Source organism: Hemitrygon akajei, unplaced genomic scaffold, assembly GCF_048418815.1.
Source record: "Hemitrygon akajei unplaced genomic scaffold, sHemAka1.3 Scf000073, whole genome shotgun sequence".
Taxonomy (NCBI): domain Eukaryota; kingdom Metazoa; phylum Chordata; class Chondrichthyes; order Myliobatiformes; family Dasyatidae; genus Hemitrygon; species Hemitrygon akajei.
Window position 1 is genome coordinate 2,408,585 of NW_027331959.1, and position 7,200 is coordinate 2,415,784.

General features: G+C 45.2%; 1 non-coding gene across 1 annotated transcript; it reads left to right on the plus strand.

Annotated features, from left to right (window-relative positions):
• The first annotated feature begins 6,844 nt into the window (after nucleotides 1-6,844).
• Nucleotides 6,845-6,925, plus strand: trnas-gcu (transfer RNA serine (anticodon GCU)). The gene has a single exon. It is a non-coding gene; the product is annotated as a tRNA-Ser (tRNA).
• Nucleotides 6,926-7,200: the final 275 nt, after the last annotated feature.

Sequence of the window (7,200 nt, forward strand, 5' to 3'; positions counted from 1 at the left end):
TCATTCCAAAGAGGAGGAAAGATTCTAAAGGGAGTAAAGGCTTCAGTGGCTGACCAGGGAAGTAAAGGACAGTATATAAGTAAGAGAAAAAGTATAACATAGCAAAGATGAGCGGGAAACCGGAGGACTGGGAAGCTTTTGAAGAGCAACAGAAGATTAACAAAAAGGCAATACGCCGAGAAAAAAATGAGGTACGAAGGTAAACTAGCCAAGAATATAAAGGAGGATAGTAAAAGCTTCTTTAGGTATATGAAAAGCAAAACAAAGTTAAGACCAAAATTGGGACATTGAAGACAGAAACGGGTGAATTTATTATGGGAAACAAGGAAATGGCAGATGGGTTGAACAGGTTCTTTGCATCTGTCTTCACCAGGGAAGACACAAACGATCTCCCAGATGTAATAGTGGCCAAAGGAACTAGGGTAATGGATGAACTGAAGGAAATTTATATTAGGCAAGCAACGGTGTTGGACAGGCAGTTGAGTCTGAAGGCTGATAAGTCCCCGGGACCTGATGGTCTGCATCCCAGGGTACTTAAAGAGGTGGCTGTAGAAATCGTGGACGAATTGGTAATCATTTTCCAATGTTCTATAGATGCAGGAACAGTTCCTGCGGATTGGAGGGTGGCTAATGTTGTCCCACATTTCAAGAAAGGAGGGAGAGAGAAAACAGGGAATTATAGACCGGTTAGCCTGACGTCAGTGGTGGGAAAGATGCTGGAGTTAATTATAAAAAAGGAAATTACGACACATTTGGATAGCAGTGGAAGGATCAGTCCGAGTCAGCATGGATTTATGAAGGGGAAATTATGCTTGACTAATCTTCTGGAGTTTTTTGAGGATGTAACTATGAAAATAGACAAGGGACAGCCAGTGGATGTAGTGTACCTGGACTTCCAGAAAGCTTTTAATAAAGTCCCACATAGGAGATTAGTGGGCAAAATTAGGGCACATGGTATTGGGGGCAGAGTACTGACATGGATTGAAAATTGGCTGGCTGACAGGAAACAAAGAGTAGCGATTAACGGGTCCCTTTCGGAATGGCAGGCTGTGAACAGTGGGGTACCGCAATGTTCGGTGCTGGGACGGCAGCTGTTTACAATATACATTAATGATTTAGATGAAGGGATTAAAAGTAACATTAGCAAATTTGCCGATGATACAAAGCTGGGTGGCAGTGTGAAATGTCAGGAGGATGTTATGAGAATGCAGGGTGACTTGGACAGGCTAGGTGAGTGGGAGAATGTATGGCAAATGCAGTTTAATGTGGATGAATGTGAAGTTATCCACTTTGGTGGCAAGTGCAGGAAGGCAGATTACTATCTAAATGGAGTCAAGTCAAGAAAACGGGAAGTACAACGAGATCTAGGTCGATGAAAGCAAGCATGCAGGTACAGCAGGTAGTAAAGAAAGCTAATGGCATGCTGGCCTTTATAACAAGAGGAATTGAATATAGGTGTAAAGAGGTCCTTCTGCAGCTGTACAGGGCCCTGGTGAGACCCCACCTGGAGTATTGTGTGCAGTTTTGGTCTCCACATTTGAGGAACTGCATTCTTGCTATTGAGGGAGTGCAGCGTTGATTCACAAGGTTAATTCCTGGAAAGGCGGGACTGTCATATGTTGAAAGATTGGAGCGACTAGGATTGTATACACTGGAATGTAGAAGGATGAGAGGGGATCTGATTAAAACGTATAAGATTATTAAGGGATTGGACAGGCTGGAGGCAGGAAGCATGTTCCCGCTGATGGGTGAGTCCAGAACTAAAGGCCACAGTTTAAGAATAAGGGGTAGGCCATTTAGAACAGAGATGTGGAAAAACTTTTTCACCCATAGAGTAGTGGATATGTGAAATGCTCTGCCCCAGAAGGCAGTGGAGGCCAAGTCTCTGGATGCTTTCAAGAGAGAGTTACATAGAGCTCTTATGGATAGTGGGGTCAAGGGATATGGGGAGAGGGCAGGAAAGGGGTATTGATTGTGTATGATCAGCCATGATCACAGTGAATAGTAGTGCTGGCTAGAAGGGCCGAATGGCCTGCGCCTGCACCTGCTGTTTATTGTCATTTTCTGCTATATTTTGAAAATTAAGTCGTCGAGTCACTTATATTGTCATTTCAACCATAACTGCTGGTAGAGTACATAGTAAAAATGAGACAACGTTTTTCAGGACCATGGTGTTATATGACACAGTACAAAAACTAGACTGAACTACGTGAATAAAAAACAACACGGAGAAAGCTACACTGGACTACAGGCCTACACAGGACTGCATAAATTGCACAAAACAGTGCTGGCATTACAATAAATAATAAACAGGACAATAAGGCAAGGTGTCAGTCCAGGCTCTGGGTACTGAGGAGTCTGATAGCTTGGGGGAAGAAACTGTTACATAGTATGGTCGTGAGAGCTCGAAAGCTTCGGCGCCTTTTCCCAGATGGCAGGAAGGAGAAGAGATTGTATGGGGGGAACATGGGGTCCTTCATAATGCTGTTTCTTTTTCGGATGCAGCGTGTAGTGTAAATGTCCGTGATGGCGGGAAGAGAGACCCCGATGATCTTCTCAGCTGACCTCTCTATCCGCTGCAGGGTCTTGCGATCCGAGATGGTGCAATTTCCGAACCAGGCAGTGATGCAGCTGCTCAGGATACTCTCAATACAACCCCTATATAATGTGATGAGGATCGGGGGGGGGGGAGATGGAAGACAAGTGTGTGCGCTGGTGTTTGCTTTGCCCTCGCTGTGTTTTTAGTTTGTGTAGTTTTGTATGTTTCGTTTGTTATTAATTTCAGAATGAGAACGGATTTCACACCGGCCATGTGGATTCAGGATTAAATGGATCGAAATATGAGCGTATCTACACCCGATACGATAAAACCACGATTCAGAGGTATTGGGAATACGGAATTGTCATTTTGGAAAGCTGGTTACTTTAATGAGCACCAGAAGCTGCTCTGAACACTTTTAATTGCTGGTTTTAAGTTGTAGCTCTCCATTGGAAAAGATTGTTTTGTCATTGTAGCATCTGCCCTGTAATATGTAAATGACAGGTCAGTTTAGATAACGTGGCGGTATAGTCAATAGCTCAGCGTTTTGCTTATGTCATCAGCCCTAATTCCATTAATTATCCAGCTGCTGCTGGGTGTTCACATTAAATCGATTATTTCCCTCAGCCCTATTTCTCGGAACACTGTAACTGCAGAGTCCGACAGTTGTAAAATGTCCCAAAATTTCCACCCTCCTAGCGGGACGCTGCTGTCCGCTGTCTTCCAGCCGGTATTCATTCTATCTACTACATCACCTGCCTTCTGTTAGGAAGCCAATTCTGATTCAACGCAGGATTACCTATATCCCATGCCCCCTGACTCTCTGAATTAATACACCTACATCGACTATTCAGTTTCTTCTGTTTGTTTTATTTTCACTTTTACAAATAATTCAATCTGGCTCATATAGGACAACTTACCTCTCAAAGAGCCATGTTGTCTATCCGTAGCCAGACTACGTTTCTCCAAGTAGTCATTAATTCCATCTTCAATAATCCTCTACAATAGTTTACCCACTACTGATGAAAGACTCACTGGTCTATACTTCCAACGAGTATCCCTATTATCTTGCTTCAACAAACGAATAACATTTGCCATGTTCTTATCGTCTAGCTCTACTTCCGTGGCCAGGGAAAATACAAATATCCTGTCCAGAAGCTCAGCAATGTCTTCACTTCCTTTGCCAAACCTCTCCCGTCACCATTGAAGAGTGTTTACGTGTGAGAAGCGTTTGATTAATGAGGGTGAATTTTATTGGCAGCTATCGAATATTGAAAGACGCCGAGAGTGTGGATGTGGTGGGAATAATTCGCCTCGTCGGTGGAGTCTAGGACCAGACGGCACTGCCTCAGAATACAAGGGCGCTCCTTTAGAAGAACGATGAGGAAACAATTCTGCGATCAGACTGCTGAATGTAGCGAAATCATTCCTATGGACGGCTGTAAAGGCGGATCAATTGGGTTTTCATAAAGCAAAAGTTGATAGGTTTATGCTCAGTCAGGGCGTCAAAGGTCACGGGCAGAAGGCAGGGACATGGGGGTTAAGGTGAATAATAAAGCAGCACAAGCAACAGCAAAGGCATCAACCTCCCCGCCCCCAAACGTTTCAGCAAAAAGCATTAGCGCCCACCGCCCACCAAATAAACATTGGCAAATTCCTCAGAGAGCGATGTGTTCAATAGTGGGAGAGCTTTACCGGACATGTACTGAGCCGAACTCGTCTCATTCTGTAGAAACTTGCGTTCAATGACATTGATGTTCCCATACCGGGCCTTCAGGCAGCCAGTCGATGCACTCTGTTTCACACATCTACAGAGATTGTCAAGGTTTTAGATGCCAGACCGATCTCTGCAGACTCCGAAGAAACGAGAGGCGCGGCCGTGCTTCCTTCACAATTGCACTTGTCACGGGTACAGGGCCGATCCACTGAAATAGTAACACCCAGGAATGTAAAGTTGCTCTCCCTCTCTGATCCTCTGATGAGGACTCAGAGGCTCATGGACCTCTGGTGTCTCCTTCCTTTGTTTTGCTTGCATTGAGTGAGACACTTCAGGGCAGGGTGGAAGTTGGAGGCAAAGTTGATGAAATTGTGGAGCTCATGAAGCGGCAGAATACTTTCATCGGCGTAGCAGTGGAAGCGTTGGGGTGCGTTACCTGGGAAGGTTTGTTACATGGATTGTTTTACTTGGGTAACAAAAAGAGAGACATATCTGTGACTCATGCGAGTGTCCACGGCTACTCATTGAATTTGGAGTAAGTGGGAGGAACCGAAGGAGAAACTGTTCTGGTGAGGACTGGTTCTTCCAGACGGAGGATGGTAAGGTGGAGGGGAACTGGGGTGATTCTTTCCTTGAGAACTGTAGAGAGTTTTAAGGCCCTTTTGATGGAGAACGGGACATCAATGGAGTAAATGAGACAGTCAGGGCCGGGGAACTGAAGGTCAGTGAGTTGATCAAGAGCACGGGAAGGTTCACGAATGCATGTGGGAAGGGACTGAAGCATGGGCATAGACTGGATTGGACCTATGAGATTACAGTATCAGTGGGGTAGGAGCACGCCGAGTCAATAGGCCTATCAGGACATTCAGACTTGTGAATCGAGTAGGAGGTAGAACCGAGCAGTTCAGGGCAATGGATCCATGAGTTTTCAACAGTGAATAGAGGTTCACCAGAGTTGATGATTTCAATGATAATGTCGCAGACAGTTCTCCGATCGTCCGGAGTCGGGATTATTCAAAGTGTAGGTATGAGAGTTAACGCATTGTCTCAGCAAGGTAGAGATCAGTTCGCCAGTCTACAACAGCAGCACTTTGTCTGCTGGATTGATGGTAAGTTTGGGGATGGGGTTGAGATTCGGGAGGGCAGTGCATTCAGTGAGGGTAAGGTTCGAGGAGAAGTGAGTATTCCTGATATTGATGCGGTTGATGTCCAGTTGGCAATAAGATGAGGATAACCCAGAGCAGGCACAGAACGAGTGCATTGTGTCGAAGAAGAGGAGGAGGGTTGGAGACAAGAGAATGTACTGTCAGTGCTGGGTGGTGAATTCTTGCCGATAAGGTGTGCTCGGGACGGAGCTGGATGTGAAATAAATTTCACCTTCCCAGCAGCAGCTCCTCCTGGACGTCTGAGAAACTCCAACCAATTGTTTGTTAAAGTGTCTGCAGAAATACTACACCGACTAGACACATAATCTTAGATGCTGTGCACAACGTTTCCTCCGAGGGTGGGGCACTCTTACTAATCCCCACGCGGAACTGAGATAGCCCTGCTGCAGAGAGGGAAAGACAGAATGGAACCGAATCCGCCCGTTTGTTAAAATGACCTGGCAGGACTCGAACCGCAATCTTCTGATGACTTCCACCAATGAAGGACCGAAGTCAGACGCCTTACCCATTAGGCCACACGGCCGTATTCTATGAGAAAGGCCAAGGGGGAAAATGGGGAACATACGGAATGCTGCAAGGAGTTTCCACCTGTAAAATGATTTCCTGACCGAGCTAAAAGTACTCGCAAGCAGTGATTTCATCCCAGGTGAACATTCGACCATTGTTGTGTCAATATCTCTCCATGCATTCCTGCTTTGGGCTGTTCAATATTCCGCTTCTGTCACACAGAAGGGAATTCTCAAAGGCACATGACACTGTCTTTTGCAGCGGCGTTATATTCTGCGATTGGAATCAGTGACAATGGTCCTCCACTTTCGATACACTATTGATAGAGTGAACACGAACTCCTTTAGATACTTCAGCCGTTAGTTTGGTATTCCGGAACCGAGCAGCCATGTGTTTGTGTCGGGTAAGCGTTAGGGTGTTCGGATCTGCGGCTGCGCACAGCCTGACTTGCCCTTCAGCGTGCCTGTAATGTGGTAGTTATCGGGTTATTGCATTTGCCCGATACCCGGAAAATCGTCATTCTCGAACCAGATGGCAAATTCCTATAATATCTGTTTACTTGAAATCGAGCAACATGGGAACAAAGCTATTGACATTTTATTTAATTCAACATAAATTTATCTCATTTTACAACTCAAAACATTCACAGTTTTTCCGAGTTACAGAGCACGGAATCGATACTAATTCCGCATCAGGTCCACAGCGCCTAAAGTGCATAAAATACCTATTTCCATGTTTCGTGTGGTTGGAGAAAATCTCTCTAAACTGCCCTTATCCAGGTCCGTGAATTCTGGTAAACACGGCGAGCAAAGCAAATCGGCAGAGAATCTGAACAGAAATGTGTGGAGCTTAAGCAGAAGCTTTAAATGCTGTGAAAAAAAATCAGAAGTTCGGAACACAAGAGGGAGGGGAGCAGACGAGGTGGCCGAGAGGTTAAGGCGATGGACTGCTAATCCATTGTGCTCAGCACGCGTGGTTCGAATCCCATCCTCGTCGTGAAATGTTAATCGGGGGGGAACCACCATTGAAACTGTCAGTTTATATCATCCAAGCCTCCAAATTTTGTCACAGGAACGCCAGATGGTTTGTTATGTGAATCATAAAAAGCAACATTCAGCATTAATTTATCACCAAATTTGACCTCAATGCCACAAGATATAGGGACCGAATTAGGTTATTTTTTCATTGATGTTTCTCTGCCATTTCATCACGGCTGAGGCCTCACCTTGAGTATTGTGAACAGTGCTGGGTCCTTCATCTGAGAAAACACG